We start from the raw sequence: 19,518 nt of genomic DNA, 5'->3' as shown, positions 1-19,518 counted from the left end.
GGGTTTAAGATTTCAGTGGTGTCAAGTTTAAACACATACAGTATGTCCTTGGTTAAAAGAGTTTAGACAAATGTGTTTAGAAGCCTTTATTATTACAGAAAAAAATTGGAGCATAGTCAAGAGCTGCCAATGTAGCCTCCAGAAAAATCTGTGGCCCAGGAGTCATAATATTAGTTCAAGTTATACCATTGGACAAACTTAAAAGACGGTTTATCCAACATTTTGGAATTAATTTTTTTTTTCTTTTTCTCCTCAAATGACATATTCTGTGATGAAGACCATTGCTGATAGAAATAAAGTTATTTATTTATTTATGTTTGAAATAAAGTTATTTAAAGGAAATAAATATCAGGAGGATTATGCCATTGCCAGTTAGCAACTACTTAGGATTATTCTGATCCTTTAATTTTTACATATTTTAATCTAATGAGTATAATATCCATGTTTAGACTGATAAAATTTCACAAACTCATCACACCTGGGTAATCAGTTCTCAGATCAAAAAAGGGAATATTATCAGAACCTTCCAGAAATCCTGGTTTGTACTTTCCTTAGTCATCATTTCATCATGAAAAAGCTAATTGGAAGCTCTGAGTTCATGGATGGATCTCATCAAATATACACTTATGCAACATTACTATAGAAGCTACTGTCAGCATGACTCCCAAAGTCTTTCCTCTTGGATTTGTCTTCTCATCTTTTGTGTGAAGGGTGACTTCTTGGCTTTCAGCACACTGGGAGACTAGTAAATTCACTCAATCCCTCTAAATACCATATCTTACATTTATTCTCAAATATGTCCCATAGCCCAAAGTCCAAACTTATAATCTCCAAAGAATAAACTTCCATTTTTTTCTCACGTGTTGGAGTAAGACTATTCTGCAAAACACTAAAGAATATGCAATCCTCCTTGCTTCTTAATCAGGCTTTCAAACAATCCTTCTAATTTTAATATTTCTTTTAACTCTAGAGACAAAATTACCTATTTTGATTTTTCTAAATCTAGAGCCCTTGGGAAATTTTGTGGGGTGATTCTCAGCTTTCACCTTCTAGGATAAGATTCAATTTTCTTAGATCTAATAAATCATCTATTACTTATTGCTTTCCAGATTTTATTTTTTTTTTAATTGCTGCATCTTGCTTTTTTCATTTTGGATATACACATTTCACTGTCATTAGAGTATGGAAGAAAGTGAAAGTGAAAGTTGCTCAGTCACGTCCAAGTCTTTGCGACCTCATGGACTAGACAGTCCATGGAATTCTTTAGGCTAGAGCACTGGAGTGGTAGCTTTTCCCTTCTCCAGGGGAATCTTCCCAACCAGGAATTAAACCCAGGTCTCACACAATGCAGGTGAATTAATTATGAGATGAGTCACAAGGAAAGCCCAAGGAATTGAACCAGGGACTTCTGCATTGTAGGCAGATTCTTTACCAACTGAGCTATGAGAGAAGCCCAGAGTATGGAGGAAGCCAAAATAAATGTTTGTTGCATTCAATATTCCCTTTATGCTCAGAAATCTTCTAAATGTTATCTAATTAGAAGAGTAGTATCCAAGTGTTTGTGACCCTATGGACTGTAACCTGCCAATTTCTCGTCCATGGGATTCTCCTGGCAAGAAGAGGAGTAGGTTGCCTTGCCATCCTCAAGAGGGTTGTCCTAACCCAGGGATCAAATCTCCATCTCCTGTGTCTCCTGCATTGCAGGCAGATTCTTTACCAGCTGAGTGTAGATTTTTCTCTATTCATTTTTTTAATTAATTTATTTTTATTGAAGGATAATTGTTTTACAGAATTTTGCTGTTTTCTCTCAAACCTCAACATGAATCAGCCATAGGTATACATATATTCCCTCCCTTTTGAACACCCCTCCCATCTCCCTCCCCATCTCACCCCTCTAGGTTGACACAGAGCCCCTGTTTGAGTTTCCGGAGCCACACAGCAACATCATTCATTATCAGAAAAATGCAAATCAAAACTACAAGGAAATATCACTTCATACCAGTGAGAATGGCCCTCATCAAAAAGTCTACAAACAACAAATGCTGGAAAGGGTGTGGAGAAAAGGGATCACTCTTGCACTGTTGGTGGGAATGTAAACTGATACAGCCACTATGGAAGATGGTATGCTCTATTCATTTCACTATTTATTTAACCCTGTCCTCAACCTTGCTCTTGACTATGCATGAGAGACCAGTTTTATGTATTTGTGGCAGAACGTGGTGTGGTTCATTCCCTCACTGTACAAATTCTTAAACAAATTCCCTGTTATTAGCATGAGTTTCACACCCACCTTCCCTGTGACCTGTGTCTTTAAGCTTTGAGGCTCTCAGAAGAGCATAAAATGTGAATTGCTTTACTTATCCTGGCCACCTACTCCTTTATCCTTTGTAAGGATATATAACTCCTTTATAACTTTTCCTATCCTTTGATATTATCAATTTTTCACTTGTTTTTTCTCTTTCAAAGATATGCTGGAAGAACTCTTTTATTGCTGCCTCTTCCCCACCTTTCTTTGTCTGTATTGACTCTCTAATTACAAGTTTGGTAGGGTTGCATGCTTTACAAACATGTAAGCAGTTTGAGGGCATGTGCCATATTATGTTTAGTTTTATTTTTTCATCAGCATCTAGGACACTGAATGAAGTGAGGTAGGAGTTCAGAAGAGCAATTTGTTTTTAAGGGACTGATTGTTCAAATCAGTATTTGATTTATTAATTTAGTTTATTTATTTAATAAATACATTTAATTTATAAATATTTATTATTTTATATAATTTATAAATATATATTATTTAATTTATAAATAAATTTAATTAATTTATTTATTTAGTTTATATAAATTATAATTTAGTTTATTTAGTTTATTAGTTAATTTATTGACATTAATTTGTTAAATTACTACTAAATTTGGAACATAATATGGACAACATTTACAATAAGATATACAACAATTGACATAATTCAGTTAAAACAAACTCAAAAGATCAAAATTTTAAGACTGGAAGCCATAAAATTCCTAAAGGAAAACAGACACAATACTCTTTGACACAAATCATAACAATTTTTTTTATTCATGGAAAGGAAAGCAAAAGGAAATAAAAGCAAAAATAAACAAATTGAAACTAATTACACTTTAAAACTTTTGCACATATAAAGGAACGATCAACAAAATAAAAAATCTACAAAATGGGAGAAAATATTTGCAAATAATATGACATATAAGAGGTTAATATCTGAAATATATAAGCAGCTCATAAACTCTAAAATATATAAGCAGCTCATATAACTCAACATCAAAAACAAAAATCAAAAGACCTAAATAGATTTTTTTTCCAAAGAGGACATGCAAATGGGCCAATAGGCACATGAAAAGATGTTCAACACGGCTAATCATAACGGAAATGCAAATCAAAACTACAATGAGATATCACTCCTTATTTGTCAGAACGACTGTCTTCAAAAAACCACAAATAAAAAATTCAGGAAGAATGTGGAGAAAAAGGATATCTCATCCACTGTTGGTGGTAATGTAATTGGTGCAGCCACTGTGGGAAATATATAATGGAATACCAGGTTTAATGCTCAGTTACTAAGTCATATCTGATTCTTTACCACTCCATGGATTATAACCTGCCAGGCTCCACTGTCCATGGGATTTTCCAGTCAAGAATACCAGAGTCAGTTTCCATTTTCTTCTCTGGGGGATCTTCCTGACCCAGGGATTGAACCTGCATCTCCTACATTGTTAAGTGGACTCTTTACCACTTGAGCGACCTAGGAAGCCCACCCAATGGAATATTGCTTAGCCATAAAAAGGATGAAATTTTGCCATTTGCAGCAATATGGACAGACTTGGAGGAAATTATATTAAATGAGACAAGTCAGACAGGGAAAGATAAATCATGTGTGATATCATTTATATGTAGAATCTAAAAAAGGCAACACACTAGTGAGTATAATAAAACAGAAGCATACTGATAAATTTAGAGCATAAACTACCGGTTATCAGTGGGAAGGGAGAATAGGGGAGGGTCAATTTAGGGATAGGGAGTTAAGAAATACAAACTATTATATATAAAATAAGCTACAAAGATATAATTACCACACAGGGAAACTAGTTAATGTTTTATAATAACTATAAATGGAGTATAAACTTTAAAAACTGTGAATCACTATATACTAAATCTGTAACATATAATATTATACATCAACCATATTTTGGTAAATATAAACAAGAAAAAAAAAGTGGTCATTCTGTCCTCCTTGAGTGTCCTTTCCTCCTCTTATCTATCTTGAGAGTTCCTATTTATCTTTCAAAATGTTGACTCTATTGGGAATCATCCCTTCTAATAGGTCTTCCCTAGTCTGCAGGGAATGAATCCTTATTCTGTACTCTTTTTGCGTATTGCATATATATTTATTATTGGATACCACAATTTTTTTAAGTATTTGTTCATTTCAAGCAGAAACTCAATTTTATCTGTGTTTTCATCTCCTAGAGCTAATACACCTAACAGAATCAGAACTCCACAAATATTTATTAAGCAGAAATGAACTGCATATTTTTTCCAGGAACAACAGAGATGAACTAAAAGGCTGATGTTGGTCAGGTGATGTTAGCTGTTTTTACATAGCCACAAAGCCCAGAAAATTTTGTTCTGATTCCTCATTTGTTGGTTTTACTATGCAGAAAGAAAAGTACAAATGGAATAAGGACAAATAAGAAAAAAAATGATTCTCTTACAAAGGTTTGGAAATATATACCCAAATCAGAACCAACCATCAACTGAATTTACTCTATTAGCTTTAGACCATGCAATAGACCATTTAGATGATTGACCATGTGGAAAATTTGAGTAGATTATCTACTCAAACATCTTTTAATTATCAATATTTTTTCCATTAGATACTATAGCAATAAAGATGCATCACTTTTTCCAAATACACTTTTATCCTGAATATTTATATATATCAGAATGTGATCCAAGTTAAAATATTTTAAACAAGGGATGGTTCATCATTTCATAGAAGCTGGGAAGAATTTTTCCCTCTATGATAGCTGATTTTTAGGTTTCCACACTTTCAGCAAAAACTTGCTTTTTAAAGAAAAAAGTAACACCTCGACATTGTAGAAAATATCTTTTGGTTTGAAGATAAAGGAAACAATGAGGTAGTGAGTGAAAAACGATTTGCTTTCCTGTCAACCTTCAAAAAGGTGATTTTTCTCTGGTCTGCTTGGCAATAAGATTTATTTTGATTCAGTTCTATCAGCAATAGGCTGAAGTGCCATGGGTTTTGTTGTTATTTCTGTTTGTTTTGTTTTTGTTTGGTTTGAAAGTAATCAAATCTAATAGTGCCACGCTGTACCTTGTAGCTACAATGGAATAAGAAAGCCACCTTGCAAGTGTGGTCTGGATCACTAAGTTTCACTACTATTGATTGGGGGCAGTTATAGTCTTGCTGGCTGAATTTTAAATGTGGCTTGATGTATCCAGTTATGTGTGATCATCTAAATACAACTCCAAGCATTTTAGCAATTAGAAAACAATAAAAAAGCAATTTCTCTGAAGATAGTTGGAAATGAGAACTGTTTGTCAAATGAACAGAATATGTTTTCTTTGCCAGAGAGAATAAGATGGAGAAAGGTTGAGAGACAGGAAGAAGATTCAATAGTTAGTCCTATTAGATAATTAGCCTTCCTACATTAAAAAAAACTCGCCTTTGTTCTATGAGTGTTGAAATAAAAGTAGGGTTATTTAATTGATTAGCTTGAAAATGGTTGAATTTCTAAGAAATATATGTTGGCAAAAGTGCTGTGATTGAGAAAATATATCTGCATTTCATATATATCTGCATTCATAGAATATAATTAATATTCAGTATGTATTGTGTTCTCTTAATAAAAGTTTCTAACGCCCAACTGATTGAATAGAAATTAGGACATATGTTTTAAATGCCCTTTTCTAACCTAAACCGAAACAGCAAGAATGTCTAGTCACTAGAGGGCACCCATCATCTGTTAGAGTCCATAAATATCTTCCTGGATATTTAAGTCCAATTGTGGATGTGAAAGCCATGATTTAAAATCAGGAAGCTGTTTTTCAGCTGTACTTATTTTGGAAAGAGGACACTAACATCCTTGTTTATACAACCTATCAGAAATGATCTGATTAAAAGGCAAAACAAACAGACCATGGCAATGCTGTTTGTATAAATTTCATGTAAATATATACCCTAGTTACTATAGAAAAAAAACGAATGTAATAAAAAAGAAAGTTTTCACTTAAATAGACAGGGTTCATTCACATTTCTATTAGTTTGCTGTTCTTACCAGGAGCCCAAAGTTCCAAGAAAAGAAAAGGAAATCCTTGGACAAGTAACTGTGGAATGCCTATGAAGCTCCTCATTTTTTTTTTTTTTTTTTCAATATGAAACTACCTTCAGAATGCAAACAGGTCTACTGGAAGAACTTGGAAATCAAAAGCAAATGACTACTTCATATCAACACTGTTACTAGGATTTTGTAGCTGGAGTAAATACTTCATGCCAACCTTAAAACAAGCATTGCCAAGTAAGCCTTATACATGGTAGAGTTTAAATCTCTTGCCTTTAAAGATAACACTCTGCCTGGGTAATTTGAATTGAAGTGCCCATTAGTGCTATTCGGACATTTCAGCTTCTGGCCTTTCCCTTAAGAACTATTCATCAAAAAAAAAAAAAAAGACCACTCATCAACCTATTTAAAAATCATCTGCAGATCCGTTGAGCTCAGCAGAGGTCAGTAATAAGCAAACATTATAGCACATGGTTATTTACCATCTCTTACACTGGTGAGATGATATTCTACATCACCTTCTGTGAAGTATACAAGAAAAATACTACAGTTGGTGAGAATATACTGATAAAAAAGTTATGTTTTCACTTAATGCTTTGATCCACAGAAAATTCCATGGCTAGTTTTTATTTGCTTTATTGATATTATGTCTCATGACTGCAAGAGATTAATTTTTCTTGGATGAATAAATGATGAATGAATAAGTGAATCGGTTAGTCTCATGTTCATGTAAGACAGCACTTTGAAGGAATATATATGACAGAATACACACATGCTCACTATTTTTATTTTTTCAGTTATCTATAAATGATGCTTCCTTGAATCATAATTTAAAACTGTTAAAGAATTCTTATGAGCTTTTAGCTGCTTTGTGTTCATTCCAATCAACATTCACTGAGAGTAAAAGTACAGTCATGTGAAGGTTCAGACAATTTAAAAGAGATTCTCAACCACTATTCTCTGGACCCTAGTTAGATTTCAAATAGCTGTTGATAACAAAACAGTGCTTTTGTCATGACCTATCTATGAAGTCAAAGCAGTTTTATCAGTTGCTTTGTTCAACTGACAATTCTGAATTTTACAACTACTTTGTAAAATGGATCAGATACTTGAATAATTGGTTTAGACAGTTACAAAAATTATTTACTCTGCTAACCCAAAAATTTAATTTGTTCCATGCACTTTATCATGTCCAACAATATTTTTGATATATTTTTATACTCGAAATAAAGTGAAACATACCAAAGTCCCCACAAAATAAATTAAGTTCCCCCAAAATAAGAGTGCAGCTTAGATTTAAAAGAGCCCTTGATTTGACTTGACCTGACTTAGTCCTGGGTATGTTCTAATATGCTGTGTGACCTTAAGCAAGGCTGTCTTACTACTTTTGACTTCTTTTCTCATCTATAAAGTGAGGCAGATTAGACAGACTGGTTGATTTTACAGGTCCATTTCTACTCTCCCAGCCATCTTTCTTTCTGGTACCTATGTGATTCCACCTTGTGTAGTCATATATATACTTGTTAAGTCCCCCCTTGTAGGATATAAACTCTGTCTTTGAAAGCAAAGAACATTTCCATTATCTTCTCTCCAGAAACATAGATACCAAAGGAACCAGCACATAGCAGAAAGGAACGCAAGTAAATATTTGTGTAAGTAAACAGGGCATAGAAGTGTTGTCTTCTTATAGAGACAGAAGTGAATTTCTCTGTGCCTCTTTCTACTACCATTCAAAACAGCTCAGAGCTTAAAAAAATATATATGTAGAACTTGACTGAAAAGTTTTAGCTTCTATTCTGTGGTTTTTTTTTTTTTTTTTGGTTCTTTTTTTTTCTCATTTATTTTTATTAGTTGGAGGCTAATTACTTCACAACATTGCAGTGGGTTTTGTCATACATTGACATGAATCAGCCATGGAGTTACATGTATTCCCCATCCCAGTCCCCCCTCCCACCTCCCTCTCCGCCCGATTCCTCTGGGTCTTCCCAGTGCTGTGGTGTTTTAAGTTACCGAAATTTCAAAAATTCTTTTCTTTGTATGCTCAGTCGTGTCCGACTCTTCGCACACCCATGGACTGTAGCCCGCTAGACTTTTCTGTCTGTGGAACTTTTCAGGCAAGAATACAGGAGTGGGTTGTGATTTCCTATTCCAGGGGATTATTGACTGCAGCCCGGAAAAGCTGCACTCTATTCTCCATTTTCTAAACTTCTCACTTATATCCAATGACTTCTGGATATTTTAATTTTTGTTATGGAATTCTCTCTACCCAGTAATATTAACATGTGAATCAACCGCATAGACACTGAGTTTATTAAAAGTAGTAGTACTGTGCGTATTTTACATATCTTCCCCTTGTATGAGTCTGAGAGAAAAAGAAATCTGAGGAAAACAAACATATCCATATATCCAGGTGCTTTCTATCATTTCTTGAAGTTTAAGGCAGAGAAGATATTTCAGACATAAAGAAAGGGATGTCCCATACACTGTGACATTTCATCTTTGTGGGTTTGCTATTAATTATTTCAAAAATCAAAAATAAAATAAAGCCCAAATTTAAATTGCTCTAGTCCCTATGTAAGTTCAAATAATAATAATTTATTATAAATATCATTCAAACGGCAATAAAAAAATTGAAACAGGCTTATGGAAAAAAGTAAGACAGATCTTAAATTTTAATCTTTCTCTTTTTTTTAAACTCCTGAGGTGTTTATGTAAGAGAATGGAATTTAGACATTTAGTTTTATCAATTTCATTGTATGTAAACTAGTAACAAAAGCACCACATATGCAATCTGTGAAATCATAAGTATCTGTCTGAGAAGATAACCTTCGCAAAGCCATTTTCTTTTACTTGAAACTCTTTCCTGCTCTGGCCATAAGGTTGAAGAAACCACTCAAGATTCTGACAACCAACCACGGTGGCCCATCTGTCTGCAAAACCATCTCCACTTCCCTCTTTTGTATATTTTTCTCTTTATTTATCATGACACTCTCAAGGCCTTTTCATAACTCCCAGAGCATTCACACATGGGACATAGGGGACTGTCCCCTGTCTGCCCTTATTTGATGTGATTGGTAAGCTTGCCCTGGAGTAAGTTTCTCTTCCCTGGGAGAACCACCTGATAAGACTGCGCTGGGTCCTATCTCAAAGGAGAGAACAAATGTGCGTGGCCTTAAATTGACTGGACTAGGGGTTAAATGCTGAAGTGGCCCTGGTACCTGGAGATCCTGCATCCTTGACCTTCAAGCTGCTGGGCCTGTGAAGACCTGCTGAGCTGCTGGAGGTGTCACAAAGAGACTCAGTGGGGATAGGAATTTTTAATGATTTATGGAACTTTGCTCAGAGCTGAGAACTAGGTTTTTTCATTATAGGACATTTTGGAAATTATTGCAATATGGAACTTCTGTTAACTGCTTTGTGAAAACATATGCACAATAATGTTTATTATTATCAAGATTTGCAACATGCATGTGTGTTCCCATGCATCCTGTTTCCTATGAATCTGGAGTATAGAACATTATACTGACAGATGTCATCATCCCCATCATCACAGTAATAGCTAACATTTATCTAGCATTTACCATGTGTCAGTTACTGTGCTCAGAACCTTCTATGTGTTTCTGTATGTAATCCCCACAATAACTTACATTATTTAAACCACATTATAATCTCCAATGTTCTTACCATTATTACTTTTCATCTTACAGGTGAGGAAAATTATAACTAGGCAGGTTATGACCTAGCCCATAGCCAAATGGCTTATGATTGGCAAAGAACAATTTCAAACTATTGCTGCTGTCATAGCTTGTAGTTCAAAGAATAACTGAGCATGCTACTCATCCCTGAAAATTTTGGAGAACTACTACAACACACTAGGCACAGATGGGAAGGACATGGGAGGTAAAATTCCCAGAACCAGGCTGTAAGGGTCAAACAGACTACTAGGGTCTCTACACTACTGCACCTGCAGATACTATTTTTAAAACATTGGATGCAGAGCAGTCACTTAGTAAACAGAGAAGAATAAAAGTACTCTAGGGCTTATTAGAGAATAAGATGCAAACACTTGCATTCATCCATTTGAACATGTTACAAAGTAACTCATCACGAGATAAAATGTGCATCCCATTTTGGGGGGATGGTATATCATGAAGCTTAAAATAATAACACAGAGACAGACAGCCACTTTCTGGTTGCAAAACTAGTACCAAAGGATGTGCTATTTCTAAGACCTACAGATGATAATCATCTTACCTAGTACACAGCATTCTTTCCAGTTCAGTTCAGGTCAATCACTCAGTCATGTTCAACTCTTTACAATCCCACGGACTGCAGCATGCCAGGCTTCCCTGGCCATCACCAACTCCTGGAGCTTGCTCAAACTCATGTCCATCGAGTAGGTAGGTGATGCCATCCAACCATCTCATCCTCTGTCATCCCCTTCTCCTGCCTTCAATCTTTCCCAACAGCAGGGTCTTTTCCCATGAGTCAGTTCTGCACATCAGGTGGCCATAGTATTGGAGCTTCAGCTTCAGCATGAGTCCTTCCAATGAATATCCAGGACTGATTTCCTTCAGGATTGAAAGGTTTGATCTCCTTGCAGTCTAAGGGACTCTCTAGAGTCTTTTTCAATACCACAGTTCAAATGTATCAATTCTTCAGCACTCAGCTTTCTTTATAGTCCAACTCTCACATCCATACTTGACTGGAAAAACCATAGCTTTGACTACACAGACCTTTGTCGGTAACAGCATAGTTCCTAGGATTAAATAAGCTATTTCATAGAATAGATTTAAAGAATACTTGAAAGACACATCATAAGCTCTCCATAAATGTCAGTGATTCTGATGGTTGTTTTTCACTTTATAAAAATCTCTGATGTAAAGGGCTATTAAAAGTCATCCACTTTTAATTAACTCACATAACACAGGAGCTCCAACTATGAAATCCTGGGTGGGGAATTCTACATTTTCTAGAAAAGAGCACAGCTCACTATTTCACAAAAAATCTTCTTTTCCCTAAGTCAGGAAACTTCTAAATGTTAAATGTCTTCTGTATCCTGGGTTAAAATCAGTGTCTCTGTAATTTCCCTCCATTAATCTGGAGCTTCACAGACGCATCTATTTTCTCATGAACAGCAGATTTTCAAACATTCTAAAACCTCTGAATTATTTGTGTACATGTTCTCTCTTCTCAAGAGGAATTGGCCCATTTATTTTATTATTTCTCCTATGATATAATTTCAAGACCCTTCCTCATTAGTCATTATTCTTTGGTATTTTCAATTTGAAAATATCCATCCTAAAATGGGGTATAAAGAATGAGAGGCAAAATTTCAGGTAGAGCCTGCATCTCAAAGAATAAAGAAATATGTGCCATTCATGCTCTAGATATTAATTTCAATATAAACTGACAATTTATTATATATCGATGACTAGGGAGAAATTTTGTAAGCTGAAACTTCTGAACATTTTCCATTGAAATATTTGTGAAAAAAATTTTGATCTCTATACATATTTTCATTAATTCTTATTTTTTATTGTTTTTATCATTCAACTTGTCAAGATATTTATGTATTCTCTCATAGAATTAGCTTTGCATCCACTCTTTTTTATTATCTATTTAATAAGCATGGTTTTATGCTTTTAATATAGGAATTGAGAAAATTAGAAATGATATAAGGTTGAAACACAAGTTTAGAGATTTTTTTCTATGTGGACATCCATTCAATAATCAAAACTATACATGACTACCATGATAAAATCAGTTATGGTTCTTCACAAGTATGAAGCTTCAAACTGCATATATGTTTTGATTCAGCAGCCCCATTTCTTAAAATCTATCTTGCAAAATAAAAACAAATGCATATACATATTATGCTCACTTATTTAAATTTATTTGAAATGTGTTTAATATAAATAAGCACATACATGCATTTAATCCACATTATAGTAATATGTTATAATGCAATATAATGTATTTATTACTATTTATAATATATATGCTCATTTTAGCAGGTTTTATAGAGTGGAGTTACATATTTTCTGAAGCTTAGGCTAATGATAAACATTCTTAAAAGTTCCTTAAACGTTATAATAACTCAGCACAGAGACATGCTTACGCTGTGATAATTTCAAGAAAGTGGAAGTTCTCTGATATTGTTCTCCTATTGTATTCTTATTCTTAAATATATGAATCAGGCCCAGTTAAAAATACCTACAATATATAAATTTAAACATCTTCTCTTTTCTCTCTTCTTTACCATATAAGAAATCATGATATGTTGATAGCTAAGGTATATCATATAATTGTTTAAAAGGGTAAAGTAGATCTACATATGTTGATGTATTGACTTACACACATGCATCCACACACACATGATTATTTGCAATCAGTTACAAAGATGGGTACATGGTGAAGAGAGAGAAGAATTAGATTCTAAATGTATACACTTTCAGGCCATACAGTGTTGGAATCTCTATAATGACAACATGTTAACTTTAAAAATACTAAGTATAATCATGAAGGTGAAAGTGAAAGTTGCTCAGTAGTGTCCAACTCTTTGTGACCCCATGGACTATTGAGTCCATGGAATTCTCCAGGACAGATTACTGGAGTGGGTAGCCTTTCCCTTCTTTAGGGGATCTTCCCATCTCAGGGATCAAACCTAGGTCTCCTGCATTGCAGGTGGATTCTTTACCAGCTGAGCCACAAGGGAAGCCCCTAATATGTAATCTTAGGAATCAAAAATTAATGATATTTTGTGTTTCATGTTTTTTGAAGCATTTATGAAAATATTTAGTGGTATAATAATAACTACATTTAATTTAGCAGACATTTAACACTTGACCTGCAGAATTTCAATATAGATAAATCTGATCCATTCATTTGAAGAAACAAGCTACATAGTCAGGAAGACAGAAAGGTATAGAATTAATTCTTCCTTTAGACCTAGAGTAAACTACAAAAGAGAATTGTCATTAACCCAGGCCCCAAAGAAGCCAGTGGATCCATGAACTCTGACAATCTTTTTTAGGCAAATTGGACAGCATGTTCCAAGACAAGGAAGCTTATGTGAGCATGATATATCGAAGTAGCTTAGCTCGGCTAGTACCAGCTAAACGGTACTAGGGGAGCTGGCATTGGAATTGCAAACGTGCTACAGTAGAGAGGTCCACACAAAGCATCCTAAGATATATGGAAGATAAATCTCAATAGAGACTGGCTGGGGTCAAGTGGATAGAAGACTACTAAAATAATCTAGTAGAGAGATGATGATGACTTCGTGGACAGGGCAGTGGCAGCAAAGACAGAGAGGAGCAGACAGATTCATGAGATGAGTCAGAGTCTAAGAACAAGTTATTTCAGTCCTTGGGGAAGTAATCAATCTGAGTCTGGTAATGTGAACTCTTTGAAGTAGCTAAGTGCTCCTTACTATCTCTTCACTTATCTTAGGATTTGATTCCCTTGTTTGTCCTACCCTTTTCAATTTGAAATCTTTTTTTTTCCCCCTGATTGAGAAAACAGGCAAAATAAGGGTTTAGTCCTTCCAATGTCATCTGCTAATATTATACCGTCTGGCCCAGGAATCAGGCCTATCCCTTGCTCAGTATTTCTTAAAAATTATATTTAAATTTTCTTCAGTGCTTTTCAAAAGCCTCGGTTCACCCTGTGCTTCAGGCTTCTTGATACTATTTTTGAAAGTTTCTGCCACTCTTTCAATTTTGCCCTTAGTGGGATGTCTTTCCTGCTGACTTCTATTTTCCTCAAGATCTTAGAAAAAGAAATACCTATATATGGTCTCTGATAAATTTCTTAGGGTCAAATATTCAGTTTTTCTCATTGTCAGAGAGTATTAAATATATCATTTCCCTGTCCTATTTTTTGATAATGAACATTATAAAGAGGCTTTGTTAATACCAACACATATTTAATAATATTTTCTGTATTCAAGTTTTTCTTCCCTCTTTAATTTAGAAAGCCTTTACTTATATACTTGCCATTTATTTTTATAACATATTTTTTTTTCTCCTTTTATTTGCTTTGCCTGAGTTGACTATGTTTTACAGAGCTCTCCAGTCTTCAAAGGTTTTCTTAATATCAATTTCTATCTTGATTGATTCACTTATTTCCTAATATTCCAGTTTCCTTCCTGGCTTTTCATGCCTTTCCCAGTATAGTATCCTAACTATACACTTGCTAATATTCCTGGTTATCTCCGGACCATTAATGAAAAATTCACCATGTATACTTTTCTTTTAATGGATTTTTAGAAAACTGTTCATTTATTTTAGAGCACCCCCAACTGTTTTTTGCTTGCTTCCTCTGTATAATACAAATTTTATATCTATTCAAATTGGTGTTTAACTCCTATTACTCAAAGCTATGCATTCTGGTTTAGAGGAAATAACACCTGAGTAGGAATAAAAAAGATAGGGGATTTGCCATGTTGTAGCTATATAGCCTCCTTATCTAAATCACAGATTTTCTAAGGCTCAGTTTTTTTCTCATGTATAAGAAAGAAATGTATAGAAATGTAAAGAAATAGTGATATTTTCTATGGTAAATCACAAACATAAAAGGAAGTATTAAATGAAATGACACACATAAAATCAATTTATAAAGTATTATATAAATTATTGCTTTCTAAATTAAGCTCAAGCTAAAATTTTATTTGCTGTTTGCTTGTGCATATGATCCCATGAGTAAAACTTAGGAAAACTAATGAAAAGAGAATTGTTCACTTAATTTCTTTCTACCTGAGACTGTGAAAACCAAGTTTCTCAAACTTCTTTGATTTTCTTTTCCTTCAACCTACATTATTTTTGAAGTCAGAAAAGTTTAGTTTAGCTTTTAATTTTTTTTTTCACTTACTGATGGAAAAGCATACTAACTTACAGAGTGAACTGTTTTTATGTTATGTTTCCATAGAAAAATGTTCTCTTACAGGGACAAAATATAAACTATTTTTAAAGTATTTCTTTCTGAAAATAATTTCAGTATTACTTTCAAAGGCTACAGATTTGATTTCTAGACTTTATCCTAAACACAAAGTACATATCCATCATGATACTAGCAATTTTTATAATTTAAGTAACCAAAAATAAGAATCAAGAATGTTCTTTTGGATTCCTGATGAGTCCCAAATGGATCTACTTGAACACTTATCAGATCACCACTACCTTCACTGGATTAAAGAGGAGATTTATAAATGAAATCTATTTTGGAATTTGGAATTCAAAGGGAATAACAGGAATTTCTCAAAAAAGAATATGCAGTTTAGTCTTTTTTGATGCAACTTCACAGAGACCTGATGCAATGTTAGTTGCAATGACCATGAATGTCCTGAGGTTAATCAGGCATCATATTGCAGATTCAAGAATATGAAGGGCCATCAACTCAGGACCTTGTACATGTTCTGCCTATGCAGGGTGAACATAGGTTTCTTTACTTACTCAGTGCAAATCTCTTTGTATTTTAAGTGAAAATAAGTTCAAAAGTGCTACTGACCCTATTAAGAAAGAAACAGCAAAGTTCTTCTACTGAATGAAAAAAAAAGCTCTTAAAAGTGAAATCAGGTAACCTTGTAAGTAGAGGGTTAGCTTCTTTAATGAACTGGCATGGACTTAATGTGAGGATGAAATGTTGTTGCATTATTACAGAAGCACCAGAAATTGTCCAGTTTTGGCCTAAAGGAGACAAAAAGCAACACATGACAAGAATCAACATTCTCACTTAGAATATGCCAGTTACACACTTTTGAATGAACTCTGCCAGTTTGTAGGCAGCTAGCAGCAGCAGCCCATCATGTTTTTCTTATTTTTATTATTTTTAATTTTTTTTCATTTATTTTTATTAGTTGAAGGCTAATTACTTTACAATATTGTAGTGGTTTTTGTCATACATTGACATGAATTAGCCATGGATTTACATGTATTCCCCATGTTTTTCCAAACCAAGTTCAATTTATAGCTTAGCCAAATGCCTTCCACACCCTTTCTTCTGTTTTCTCCATTCCTAACACTCTCTTTCTAACCTACAGAGAAATAAGTAGGCAAGATTGACACTCAAATTGAGTTTTGCTCTTAAAACCACATAGGGTTAAACTCTAGACAGCTTTCCTGATTTTCCAAAGGTTTAAACCTGATTTAAAAAGGCAATTCACTGGTTTTGTGTTTGTAAAATAGAATGTGCAAAAACAAAGACACTCACAGACTTAGAGAATGAAATCATGGTTGCCAGAAGGCTGGGGGAAGGGATAGTCAGGGAGTTTGGGATGGACACGTGCACACTGCTATATTTCAAATGGATAACTAACAAGGTTCTAAGGGCCTTCCCTGGTGGCTCAGACGGTAAAGCGTCTGCCTGCAACGTGGGAGACCGGGTTCAATCCCGGGGTTGGGAAGGTCACTGCATAGCACAGGGAGCTCTGCTCAACATCATGTGGCAGCCGGGATGGGAGGCAAGTTTGGGGGAGAATAGATACATGTATGGCTGAGACCCTTTGCTGGCCACCTGAAACTATCACAATATTGTTAATCAGCTATACCCCCATACAAAATGAAACATTTAAAGATATAGAATATGTAGTGATAAAATATAAACAGAGTAAAATTAACATTACATAACATCTGTGGACCTCTTTGGCTTTTAAAACGGTCAGCAATACAACAGTAACATTGTTATAATGGATTTAAATGGGATTCTGTGTCTGTACCTGATTGACAAGTTCAATATTTTAAGATCAAATAGTAACAGAAGTTGGTTTTTTTTTTTAAATTTAATCGAGGCCTCTTTGTTTCATATGTGTGCCTACAGCTAGATCCTGTTTTCTGTCTGTAGACAGTGTTTCCTGCTGTGCACTGTTGAGAAAATGAGAAGACAAAATGGAGAATCAATTTAAAGAAAAAAAGCTTTAGTTGACAAAGCTTTATAGTGGATCAAAGGAATCCAGCTTGTTAAGACACCTTTAGTGGCTTAGATAAAATTATGCAATTACTGTAAATACTTTTACATTTTATGTTTTCCTCATTTTGAACTTTAATATTTGGAGAAAATCTTCATAATTTTGCAAGAGTTTTTCCTACGACATGTGAATTACTATTTCCTTTGTTACACTATATATAACCAATTTCATAAAGCAATAATTCAAAGATAATCCACCCCCCCAAAATCTCACACATTTATTTGGAATTCATTCACTTAAGGATGAACTTCTCTTCCTGGAATTGAAGAAAAATGTGTAAGTGCAACTTCAAGGTGGACATAATTGTTTTGCTTCATCACTTATTACTTAAGGGAATTACTTATTTTACAGTTATTTTTTTAATCACTTGTTTGTTTAAACACATTTCCCCTTAAATACAGGATGTGAAAGACTGATATAAAGCAAGAGCATTTGTTTAATAGGTTGATCCATAGATATGATATTTATTTAATTAGGTTTCACTAAATTTGCATACCAGAAGTAATTAGATGTTTTAAATTCCTAATAGCATTCAGTGAAATATTGTTTGAACTATTTTAGCATACCTTTGTTTATTTAGAAAATAAACAAACATTAATGAACATCCTGCTAACTGGCTATGGTTAACAAAAACAAAATACCCCAGCAACATTGCTTAAATATGAAATGCAGAAGTAAATTATTTAGAAACTAATTTAAAACCTGCAGCTAGTTTACAAAATAAATGCTTTGAATCATACTATTCATTCAACTTTGACCTAAATGTACTTTAAACTGATATCTTTGTTTTGTAAATAAGACTATTTTTACTACATAAACATCACTTTTAGATTAAATCATAGCTATTATGTATAGAGACTTCAAGTGACTCTGGAGCATGGGTATTCAAAATTCTAACTAACCATACTCCTTGAAACATTCTGATTGCTAAACCCAATGACACTTAAAATCAAATATTCTGAATACACTCAAGTATGCATTAGTTACAAATTGAATTACACGGTATATATAAATTTTTACTTAACAATTCATTATTAAATTGCAGCTTCTAGGTTTGGGGAAATATAGAATATATACACACACTACATACAATTATTCATCTAAAAAAGGAAACTTTCAATACCATGTAGCCTATGAAGACTAATCAGAGATACTCACATAGATTATGATAACTGTTATTGTATTTATTTTCTTCTGAAAATATTATTTTAGGGTTTTTTTTAGATAAAAACATGCTGTTTGTAGATTGTGATCATTGATAGGATAGAATTAAATAAGTGAAATCTGATGTGAAATGAAATCTCTTTTGCCATCACCAATAAGGAAAGTCCTAAGAATAGTCAACATTTCTTTATGTCTTTGGTGACAGATTCAATGCAAAGAATCAGACATGACTAAGCACACACATGCATGCATGAGCAAGCCCTGATTGAAGCACACTTTTAAGCTGAAGTATAACTGGCATACAGTATCATATTAGTTCAGATGTACATTATAGTGATTTGATATTTATATATTTCTAAATGGTTACCTCTATAAATCTATTTACCATCTATCACCATATAGATTTATTATAGTTTTATCAGCTATAGTCTCTACGCTGCACATTGCATGCACATTATTTATTTTATAACTGAAAGCTTGTAACTCAATTCCCTTCACCTATTTAGCCCACTCCTCAACTTCTGGTCAGAATGTATGTTGATGTAGTTACTACAGAAAACAGTATGGAGGTCTCTCACATTTTAAAAATAGAATTACCATATAATTCAGCAATTACCTTCTGAACATTGATTTGAAGAGAACAAAAACACTACCTTGAAAAGATAAATGAACTTCTATGTTCACTGCAATCTCATTTACAAATAGCCAAGGTATGGAGGGAACCAAAGGGTCCACTGATCAATGAAGGGATAAAGAACATATGGCATGCAAATACACTGAAATATTATTCAAACATAAAAAATAACAAAATCTTGCTATTTGTGACCACCAGAATTAACCTAGAGGGTAATGTGCTAAATAAAATAAATCAGACAAAAACTATTACTATATGCTTTCACTAGTATATGGAGCCTAAAAACTAAACCAAATGACCAAACAAAACAGAAGCAAAATCATAGAAAACAAATCAGTAGTTGCCAGAATATTTCTTTAAGAACAGAATGGCTTTTGATTTTGCAGTCACTTGAGAATGTTATGTACCAATAGCCACTTGT

The sequence above is a fragment of the Odocoileus virginianus genome, chromosome 5, assembly GCF_023699985.2.
Source record: "Odocoileus virginianus isolate 20LAN1187 ecotype Illinois chromosome 5, Ovbor_1.2, whole genome shotgun sequence".
In the NCBI taxonomy this organism is placed as follows: Eukaryota; Metazoa; Chordata; class Mammalia; order Artiodactyla; family Cervidae; genus Odocoileus; species Odocoileus virginianus.
Note: the sequence above shows the minus strand (reverse complement) of the source record.